The sequence below is a fragment of the Artibeus jamaicensis genome, unplaced genomic scaffold (genome assembly GCF_021234435.1).
Source record: "Artibeus jamaicensis isolate MK-2021 breed Jamaican fruit bat unplaced genomic scaffold, CSHL_Jam_final contig_332, whole genome shotgun sequence".
Taxonomy (NCBI): domain Eukaryota; kingdom Metazoa; phylum Chordata; class Mammalia; order Chiroptera; family Phyllostomidae; genus Artibeus; species Artibeus jamaicensis.
Genome location: NW_026521788.1, coordinates 40,011,419 through 40,022,276, shown reverse-complemented (window position 1 = coordinate 40,022,276; position 10,858 = coordinate 40,011,419). Strand labels below are relative to the sequence as shown.

General features: G+C 47.0%; 1 protein-coding gene across 3 annotated transcripts in view; it reads left to right on the top strand.

The window, feature by feature from the left end:
- Positions 1-890: 890 nt before the first annotated feature.
- The window catches only part of LOC119046862 (rho GTPase-activating protein 22-like), an 86,341-nt gene continuing 76,373 nt past the window's right edge, over positions 891-10,858 (top strand). For 2 of the 3 annotated variants that reach the window (XM_053664052.1, XM_037142132.2), the window contains exon 1: positions 1,163-1,500. The gene's annotated coding sequence lies outside the window, so the exon portion shown is untranslated. Of the gene's footprint in view, positions 1,027-1,162; positions 1,501-10,858 lie in introns of those variants that run through there. The other variant, XM_053664051.1, reaches the window with a different exon arrangement.

Sequence of the window (10,858 nt, the reverse complement as noted above, 5' to 3'; positions counted from 1 at the left end):
ATTTACTGAGCAACATGCCAGTTATGTTCTAAGTGTTATATGGGTGTGTGTATTTTATATATGTAAAACTTGAACAATGTGAGGGTTAGGGGGCACCTACTCCTCCCAGTTTAAAACCCATCTATAACTTTTTTTAAAAAATATTTTATTTATTTATTTTTTTGAGAGAGGGGGAAGGGAAGGAGAAAGAGTGGGAGAGAAATATCAATGTATGGTTGCCTCTCATTTGTCCCCTGCTGGGAACTGGCCTGCAACCCAGGCATGTGCCCTGACTGGGAATCAAACCGCGATACTCTGGTTCGCAGGCCCGCACTCAATCCACTGAGCTACGCCAGCCAGGGCATCATCTATAACTTTTTTACACACCCAAAACATAATTACAAAGTCTATTGTTGATAGGAAGCCTTACTGATAACATTAAACTGTGGATTAACACATATTTTGTATTATATTACATACTTATGTATTCTTACATTAAAGTAAGCTATTAGTAACATTAGTAAAATGTTACTAATAAAATCACGAGGAAGAGAAAATACATTCACAATACAATACCTATTTATTGAAAAAAATCCAGCTATAAGTGGACCCATGCATCTCAAGGGTCAGCTGTATACTCCTCAGTCTCAGGTAATCAATCCTCAGAAGGATACCAATGAAGCAGTTCTACGATCCTCTCCTTTTTATAGCTGAGGAAACTAAGCAGAAAGTGTTTAAATAACTTGATACCATCAAACCTTTAACTTGTGGTAAACGACATCTAAAACGGTGTTGTTCCCCTCAATTTCCAGGAGAAGAAACAGCCTCAGAAGGGAAGTGACTTGCCCGAAGTCACACAACCAAGATGGGGATTGCCTGGGCATACACTCTCTTTTTTCTGTAGTGTGATGGTGAGCTGAGAAAACAAGAGCGAGGGTGGTCTTGGTACACGCCCAATAAACCACCCTTGAGGTCAGAGAATGGGGACCTGGAGGTGCCCAAGACAAGCGGGGACACCTTTCTTTCCTGTCTGAGCACATTGGTCAGGTCAGTGTCGCCCCCACCCCCTCGCTGGCTCTTCCAGGGCGAAGGAGGGAAAGGAGGCCGCGTCTGCTCGCACAGCGCCCCCTGGCTTTCCCTCGGGAGCGCGCAGCTCTGCACCTCAGGAGAGTAACGGGTCGCGGGGAGGGCTCGCGGGAGGGCAAAGAGCAGAGCAGGGCCGCTCCAGCGCGCGGAGATAAAAGCGGCAGGCGGTCGGCCAGCGCGATTAGCACGTTCTCCTGTTGATTAGCAGGGTCTGCTCGGAGCCGGGATGCCTGCTGCTTGGGGCCCGAACGGAGCGTGAGGGCCAGGGTTGCCAGGGTTGTGGTTCTACGGGAAAGCCCTTCTAGCGTACCGCCCGCGGGCGATTTCGGACGCACAGCCCCGGGGTGCAGCCCGCGGTGCCGGCAGCTGGCGGCGCAGCTGCCAAGGGGCTGAGCTGCTGCAAGGACTGGAGAGGACACCTGCGAGCTCCCAAAGGTAACTCTCCGGGATGCACGTGCGCCGCGGGCTGGGGACCTCTGCGCTCTGCTACGGTGCGTGTTCCGCCGACTTTCTCCAGTTGCGGCTGGGGGCTGGCAGCACTTCCTCAGGGCCTTGTCCGCCCAACACCTGCCTCAGCCCTGGAAACGGCTAAGGTGTGGTAGCAAGTCCCCGAGTCCCCGAACTTTGGAGCGTGTGTCCAGCGCCTCCCCTTGCTCTGCGCTGCCGGCTGGTGCCTGAGGTCTGGTGTCTGGCCCAGGACCGGAGGGGGAGGGACCGTGGGCTCCTGCCGCAGGTCCAGCCAAGTTCTCTGCTGGGGCGGAGGAATGCCGGGAGGCCCGGCCGAAGCACAAGTTCTTTGCAGACAGAGTCCAGCCAGCGCCTGGCACCGTCTCTGCACCTTAACTGCCCCGGACGGGCCCATTCATTCTCCTTTCCGCCTCTTAGAAACTTGGATCCAGGGGCCCTGACTCAGTTTCCCAAAAGTTACAGCGGTAGCTGCTTGCGGACTGCAGCGGCTGGGAGAGGGCTCCAAGCAAAGAAAACCCTGAGGACTTTGGCGGCCGCCTGAGGTCCAGTCTCCTCGTGCTGGGGACCTTCCAACTTAACCTTTGACTGACTAAAGTGATCCCTGTGTTTTTCGGAAACATCGTTGGGCAATCCCCTGCCGTGTAGTGCTTCTCAAACTCACCCAACCCCTGATACTCACCCTGTCCCGTCCCCCCCCCCCCCCCCCCCACCTTGTTAAACATTCAGATCTCTGGGCCCACCCGGACCTGGATGGGCTCTGGGGAAGGACCTCGTAGCTTGTGTATTTAAGGACTTGCCCAAGTGACTGCCGTGACCAGGTGAGTTAGGAAGCCTTGCAGGTAAACTATAAGGTCAGCGCAGCTTTATCAGAGTAGGCACCAGGTCCCTGTTCCGTGAAAAGTATATTTTGGAACCGGATAAAGAAAAGGAATGTAAATGTATCAGTCGATCGGCTTCAGAGACTCTTGTCCAGGTGCTAATGATACCGTAAATGTACAGGCTTGTTTTACAAAGGGTTTGAGGTAGCTTATAGCATGTATAATAAATAAATATAAAAAGCTAAACAGACCTTACATTTAAACTAGACATATGGAGCAAAGAGAGAAAAGTTAATCCTGCCACGAGAAAGACACTGTCTGTGGCAAGGCCACTTTGCAGCCAAAACCAAATAGGGAACCATGAATAGTCTCATGGTTCTCATTGTCTCAGAGCAAGAGTTATTTTAACATTGCTTTAAAAAAGAAAAATATTGCATGTGGAATTTCATGTTTAGAGGGGATTGAAAGTAGTAGGAGTAAGAGGGCAAAGTCTTATTCCATGCTGGCTGAGGGCAGGTCAGGGCCCAGAGCCGAGCAGGAAAGATTTTACTGGGAGGTCTGGCAGGGCTGGAGCAGCTTTTGTCTTCCCTGACTCTTGTAAGCAAGGCTGGGGGTGGGGGTGGTGAAGCAAGGGTGGATTTGCAAGGTTTTGGTTAGGAAGAGTACATACTCTATCTACTTACAGCCTCAGAAAGGAGCCAGAGGCAACTCCTGCTATGTTTATATGCTGGGGCTCTGCCCCGGGCTACACCTATCCCAGTGAAGAACAAGCCTGGTGTGGGATTGTTTCCCAGCTTGTCCCTACCCTCCACTGACCTCCAGACACTGCTGGCCCGAGCAGCCTGGGAACAGGGATCCAGTCTGAAGGGCCCACGATGTACCGCAGCCTGTGTAATAAATTCGCAAGGCCGTCCCAGTCTGGGACCTGGAATAAGAGGGGTCTGGGAGCACTGTGGTGTCAGAATGTACTTGCCCTACAAAGCAGGCAGCCAGCCACTGCCAATCAGAAAAGATCATCCATGGTTCAAGAAAGGCAGCCCTTTACTTTTTTAATGTAAAATCTCCAAAGGTCCCAAGGGTGTCCAACCTGTGGTCCAAGGGTTGAATGCAACCCGGAATGGCTGTGAATGCAGCCCAACATAAAATTGTAAATATACTTAAAACATCATGAGATTAAAAATACTTTTAGAGAGAAGGGAAGGGAAGGAGACAGAATGGGAGGGAAATATCATTGTGTGAGAGAAAAACAGTTGCCTCTCACACAACCCCAACTGGGGGGGACCCAGCCCCCAACCAAGGCATGTGCCCTGACAGCGAATGGAACTGGCGAACTTTGGGTTTGCAAGTCGGCACTCAATCCACAGAGCCACACCAGCCAAGGCCATTATGAGATTTTTTTTGTGATCATGTGTCACAGTGTATTTAATGTGTGGCCCAATGCAACTCTTCTTCCAGTGTGGCGCAGAGACGCCAAAAGGTTGGACACCCCTGCAGATGTTGCCTCATCTAATAAATCTGAACTTGTGGCCAATCTGGCTAGGTAGTGTACAGTTTGGACCATTGTTCAAAATGAGTTCTGCCATCAACAGGGTAAGGGGTTCCCAGGTCAAATAACCTTAGAAATTATGAGTCATCAATGTTGGGGAGTTTTTTCAATGCAAGACTTCTCAAAGCTTTTAACACATTGATTAATTGTGTATCCCCAAGTCAGGTGGATTGTAGGTTCAATCTCCAAACCTGTGCCAAGGGAACTGGCTTTTTATGTAGCAGCTCATGGCACTGCATCTTGGGGCACACTTTGAGAAATGCTGCTTTAGACATTAACTGATTCAGTTGTCATAGCAGTGTTGTAGTACAACTGTTCCCAAGGGGTGTGTGTATATTGTATGTTTAGCTTTCTGACTGTACACACTAGAAATGTGTGTATGTATTTTATTTAAGAAAAGATCAGAAGAGAGCGCATTAGTCATTGATATAATTTAAATTTTCCCAAGAAAATAGCTTTTGTTATTAATTTTATTCTTGGATATTTCTGAATCAGAACTTATACAACAATATTTGACCATATTTTCATTGTATAAAAATGTAATTGTTAAAGTTTAAAAACTTAAATAGTAAATCACAAATTCCATGAAGAGAACTGCAAAAATAATCATCACATGCCAGAATCACCATAGTGGATCTAGTCATCATGCTTTTACAATCCAAAGCCTGGCACTCTCTCCAGGAGTTGCAGAACCGCACCTGGGCAGCTTGGACAACAGAGGGAGTGCTACAGGTGCTTTTTGGGGTGTGAGATGCTGTGATGTTAATCACACCATCATATGCAATACTGATAGTTGCAAATGGAGCAGTCCTGGGTCCCTATATTTCTGAAGAAGCTGAAAGGTCAATGAGTAGGAGCTGATGTGGAGAAGCATTACACCCTCCTTAAAGCAGAGCACAAGTGGCCCTGGCTAGTGTAGCTCATTAGATTGAGTGTGGGCCTTTGAACGAAAGGGTTGCTGTTTCAATTCCCAGTCAGAGGGCATACCTGGGTTGTGGGCCAGGTCCCCAACAGGGGACGCATGAAGAGCAACCACACATTGATGTTTCTCTCCTTCTCTTTCTCCCTCCCTTCCCCTCTCTAAAAGTAAATAAAATCCTTTTTTTAAAAAAAAAAAGCAGAGGGCAAGTGTACTTGTTCTGAACTCTGAGGATACTGTCTGATTTTATTGTTTCTGGACAGTGTTTCCAGATGTGTCTGTTATGTAGAGCTCTGTGGGGGGTATGTTCAGTGGCAAATTTCAGTTTCTTCAACTTTGCACTGTGGTGCATGGCTGAGACAGAGGAGGCAGTATAAGTACGTAGCATGGAGTCAGCTTCTGTTCAAGGTCAGGGAGGGCACAAGAGCAGACTGATGGGCCCCTAAGGCCTTTGAGGAGCACTGGCCTCCTGCCGTCACTTCATGCCCAGGTTCACCCATAACACCTCCTGGTTTCAGCATCAGGAGCCTTCTCCGTGTTCTGGGATTTTGCTCCCTGTCATGTTTTCTTTCTCCCCAACACCCTCACCCTTCCTTGCATTAGCCCACAAACCTGCCTGAGTCATTCATCAGCATTTTAAATTTTTTTTAATTTAATTTATTTATCTTTAGAGGGGAAGGGAAGGAGAGAGGGAGAGAAACATCAATGTATGGTTGCCTTTCATGCGTCCCCTGCTAAGAACTGGCCTGCAGGGGACCAGCCTGCAACCCAGGCATGTGCCCTGACTGGGAATCGAACCGCGATTGCCTGGTTCTCAGGCCCACGCTCAATCCACTGAGCTACACCAGCCAGGGCTAGCATTTTTTTAAAAGCCAGCATGTCTCTTCACTGTGTGCTCACAAGCCTTCCTGTCTCACCTTCCCTCTATCACGAGCTCCCCAGGAATAGTCTTCCTGGCCCTGCTCTCCCCCTTACCCTCCTCCTGCACTTATTCCTGCCAGCATGCTGCATCTGATGGCCAGTGCTGGCTCTCTGAGCACCTAAGAGCCCCCCACCTTCTACCTCTCCTTGGTCTTCCCCTCTCTGACACCCTGTCCCCTTTAATACCCCACATTCAGATGTGAATTTTTTTTGTTTCACATTCTGAGCTCAGTCTTCCCAGGTCCCTGATGACTGTGATTGCCTTTAAACACACAGTGCCCTCTACAATGCCCATCTCCAGTTTGCCAATCCAGAAGTCAGGCTGAAGTCCCGCGCTGCTGCCAGGTTTCCTGGCTTTCAGCCCTGTACTCTGCTTTATTTCCCACAAGCAAAGGCTGGCATCTCCTGTGCTCCTGCCCAGGGCAGTGTCCCATCCCTGTCCCCAAAGTTATTGTGACACCTGTGCAGACCCTCGTCATCAACAGTGCTGGCTCCCTGACTGGTCATCCACAGTTCATCCTTGCCTCTTCTAGTTCACTGCCCGGCTAGCATCCTGTGCCCAGCTCCTGTCACGTTCTGTCCCTCTTTGGACTCTGTTTCCGACCAGAGTGCTTCTGGAAAAAGTCCAGCATCTTAGCCCTGCTGGTGTTGGATGTGCCCCTCCCATTCCCCTCTCAGCCTCCCCTACCACAGCCTGAACCTCTCTGGTCCCTGTCCACACCACAGCCTCTCACAATACCTTCAGTTTGGCCTGAGGAGGTCAAGTCCTCTGAAAGGTGGCCTGTACCTGGAACCTTCTGACACCCAGGCCCAAGGGTCCAGTTCATTTCATTCTCCAGTACCTGGTTGGTCTGGGACTGGCACTCTAACTGACAGTTGTCTTGTCACTGTTGTGATATGGCACCAGGCTCAGCAGAGAATTGGTGCTCAGTGAACACTGGCAGGAAAGCAATGGATGCAGCAGAGATGGGAAAGGTCATGCTCACCTTCATCTGTTCGTGTTACCTGATGTCTAGAGATCCTAGTGTTACCCCAGCTGGGAGAGTCCAGGCCCAGTCAGTATAATTCTCTGCTGTGATACAGTGAGGCACTGGGCATGGACTCCATACCCCTTTCCTGATGGACAGAAGGCTTTCCAGGTGCCTGGTAGCTAGCATGCAGAGGCCAGTGGGCCAGGCAGGAACACTCCTGCTGCTGCTGCTGTGCTCATGTCTCATGTTGTCCCAGAGAAAGGCAGAGAGAGGTGTGGCCGTCACTGGGTGTGGATGATAGAACTGGTTTTACTATGGAAACTCCTGTACAGCTTCTCTTCTTGAGAAGCTTCCATTTTTCATGAATCCTTCCAAGGTTGCTAATTGGAAGCTGCCATCCAAGCTTCTATTCATTCATTTACTAATCTTTGTTGGGCACCTGCTCCATGGCAGTCCTCATCCCTTAGGGAGGGTAAAGCCCCTGTGATGCTCATAGCCTGGCCAGAGGGACACCAGGAAACTGACAGTGCAGACAGAGAAGAAATTCAGTGAGACAAGCAAGCCTGGTATTCTGAGCGGTTCAGAAAATGCCCAGGCCAGCTGATCCCTGAGCTGGGTTCTTCACAGAGGAACAGCCCGTCCAGCAGAGAAAATAGGGAGGGGCTTTCTAGGAGAGGTGAGCTGCAGTGGCTGGGCCAGCACAGGGTTTCCTCCCTCTCTGGTGCTCCTTTCCTACGACAGGTCACAGGGACCTGCATAAGCAGTTGCCCCTTGGGCTCATTTTGGTGCCCCCCCACCCCACCCCACCTCTTGCCAGCGAACTTCAGAATCACTGATCACATCTCAGTCCAGGCTTTGCTCTGAGCACCAGACCCACTTGACTCCTCCATTGAGTGTCTCCTGGACTAGAGATGGGCCAAAGCTAATCAGTCTAAGTCTAAACTCTTGATTTTGTCCTTCTGCTCCAATTTGCCATCACCAAGTCCTGCCACTTTTATTTCCAAAATGCATCTGAAGTCCCTTTGCTCGTCTGTATTCCATGCCAGGCAGCCCTGTTCAGCCACCAGCATGTTGCTCAACTGCACCAACAGCCTCCTGATGGGTCTTCAGCTTGGGCTGTGCTCCAGCACATTCTCTAGCAGCAGCCAGGGAATGTTCAGATTGCCTATAGGATCTCATTGCTTCCTGTTCACCAATGCTCAGACTGGAATGGCATTCACAGAGAAATCTTAGAACCTCAGGTTACAGGGATTGCTCCCATGGGCCAGAGCTCTAGGGCCTCTCCTCTCTGTAGCTCAGGGTTTGCATGGGTTGAACTCTGTTTCTGAGAAGTGTTCTTCTTTGTTACCTCTTTCCCATTCAAGTGCCCTGGGCAGCAAGTAGCCCTATGGGTCTCTCAAAAAGGAAACCATAGAACTCAATTGGTTAGAGCATCTTCCAGATACACAAACGTTGCAGGTTCCATCCCTGGTCAGGACACATATAAGAGTCAACCGATGAGTGTGTAAATAAGTGGAACAACAAATCAATGTTTCTCTCTCTCCCTCTCCTCCTTGCCCCCCAAAATCAATTTTTAAAAAAATTGTAAAGAAGTAGAAGAGAAGCCAACCTCAGGCAGAGGATTTGGCTCCATTTCCTAGCCAGGAGACCATAGACTGCCTGTTACCTCTGTGAGTCTCTGTGTCCCCACCTGTAAATGGGGGCAGTAACGCCAAACTCAAAAGTTGTCAGCAGGCCCAGTGATAGTCCTTGCTTTGCTCCTTTCTAGCTGGATTACTGCCCAGAATCCCAGTTTCCTCATCTGTAAAGAGGGAGCCAGGTAAGATAGATGATCTGTGGGGTTCCTATCAGCTTGAAGCTCAAGTGACCCTCTGAGGAAACTCAGAGCTGCTCTGTGCCCCTAGTAGGGCATTAGAAGGCCAATGCTCTCTCCCAGCTCCTCCAAAAGAGGGCTCAGTCAGTGGTCATTTGGCTGTATGTGTGGGGGATGTAAGGCAGGAAGGTCAGTGGCCCCTCTTAGATAATGTTTATAAGCAGATCTGTTTAACCAGCATGTAGCCACAATCAACAGTGCTGTCCCCTGGGGCTTTGGGGTGTGGGTGGTAGTGGATTTATGTCCTCAGTCCTGGGGAAGGCTGGTCTCTGACCTTCCTTGGCCATTAGGGCAGCAAGCCTCCCAGAGAGCTCAAGAGTCCTGAACTCCTCAAGGGAGAAAGAAAATGCCTGATGGGGTATTTTCTCATCCTATTAGTCTATGGTCCTAAGTCCCGTATTAGGGGTCTCTTCTTCAGGAATCCTGGAACCAAAATGGGGAATACGCAAATGAAGTGAACCCCTAAAATAGTTTTCCTTATCCTTCCTTCCCAACCCAGCTATGTAGTTCATGCATATCCTGGCTGAATTACATCTTTTGCATGAGGTCTTCCCACAAATACTCCATCACTAGACTCTTTAAAATAGTTTTATTGAGATCTATTTCACATATAGAATTTATTCACTTAGACTGTACCAATACCCAATTTTGGTATATTCACAGAGTTTTGCAACCGTCACTCAAATCTGATTTTAGAACATTTTCATTACTTCCCAAACAAACCTCATGCCCATTATTAGCCATCACTTTCCATCCCTAAGACATCCCACCCGCTTCGTCCCACCTCCCAACTCCACAACCACTGAACTACTTTTATACAATATATGGTTGTTTGCGATTGAGTTATTTAACTTAGCATACTGTTTTCAAGTTTCATCCATGTTGTAGCATGTATCACTAGTTTATTCCATTTTATGGCAGAATATAGGCTTAGTATGAGTATACCACATTTTGTTTATCCTTCATCAGTTGATGAGCATTGGACTCCAGTTTGCTAGTATGTTATTGAGGATTTTTGTGTGTGTTCAAAACGGATGTTGGTCTGTAGTTTTTCTGCAATGTCTTTGGTTTCTTATCAGAGGACTACTGGCTGCACAGGAGTTGGGAACTGTTCCCTCCTCTTCTATTTTTTGGAAGAGTGTGGGAACAGTTGATATTAATTCTTCATATGATTGATATATTCACCAGTGAAACTGTCTGGTGTTAATTCTTCTTAAATAATTGATAGAATTCTTCAGTGAAACATTTTGGCACATGTTGAAGTTCTTCAGTCTCTTGTTAAAGGTTTATTTGATTTTCTATTTATTGAGTTGATTTTGGCAATTTATGTCTCTCTAGGAATCTGTTTTATCCAATTCATCTAATTTGTTGGCTTACAGTTTTTTAAATAGAAAATCCTTTTTATCTCTGTAAGGTTGGCAGTGGTGTCCGCTCTTGCATTACTGACTTCTATAATTTTTTTCTCGGTTAGTCTAGCAAGTTTGTCAAATGTGATCTTTTCACTCAGAGAACCAATTTCTGTTTTTATTGACTTTCCCCTATTATCTTTTAAGTCTTTGTATTCTTTATTTTCATTCTAATCTTCGTTATTTCCGTCCATCTGTGTATTTTGGTGGGTCTGTTCTCTTTCCAGTTTCTTAAGGTGTAATAGGTTAAGAAATTGTAAGGTTAGGTTATTGATTTAAGATATTTTTTCTTGTATAATGTAGTCCTTCATAGGTATAAGTTTCCCTCTGAACACACTGTGTCTCCTAAGTTTTGGTATGTTTTGTTTTTATTTTTATTCATCTCAAAGTGATTTTTAAATTTCTGTTGTGGTTTCATCTTTGGTTATTTGGGACTGAATTGCTTAATTTTCACATATTTGTGAATTCTCCAAATATTCTTTTCTTATTGATTTTGAGTTCCAAACCTCTGTAGTTGGTGAATGTATCTTCATATTTAAGTATTAAAAGCTTGCTTTATGATCTGGCATATGGTCTATCCTGGAAAATGTTCCATTTGTACTTGAGACAAATGCGTAATCTACTGTTACTGGGTGGAGTGTCCTATAGATGTATATCAGGTCGAATTGGCTCCTTATGTTATTCAGGTCTTCTTTTTTCTTATTAATTTTCTGCCTAGTTGTTCTGTCTATTTTTGAAAGTTGAATACTAAAGTCTCCAGTTATTATTGGAGAATCTCAATTCAGTGCTGTCCATTTTTACTTCATGAATTATGGTGCTCTGTTGTTAGGGACATATATGTTTATAATTTTTATATCTTCCCACTGAATCA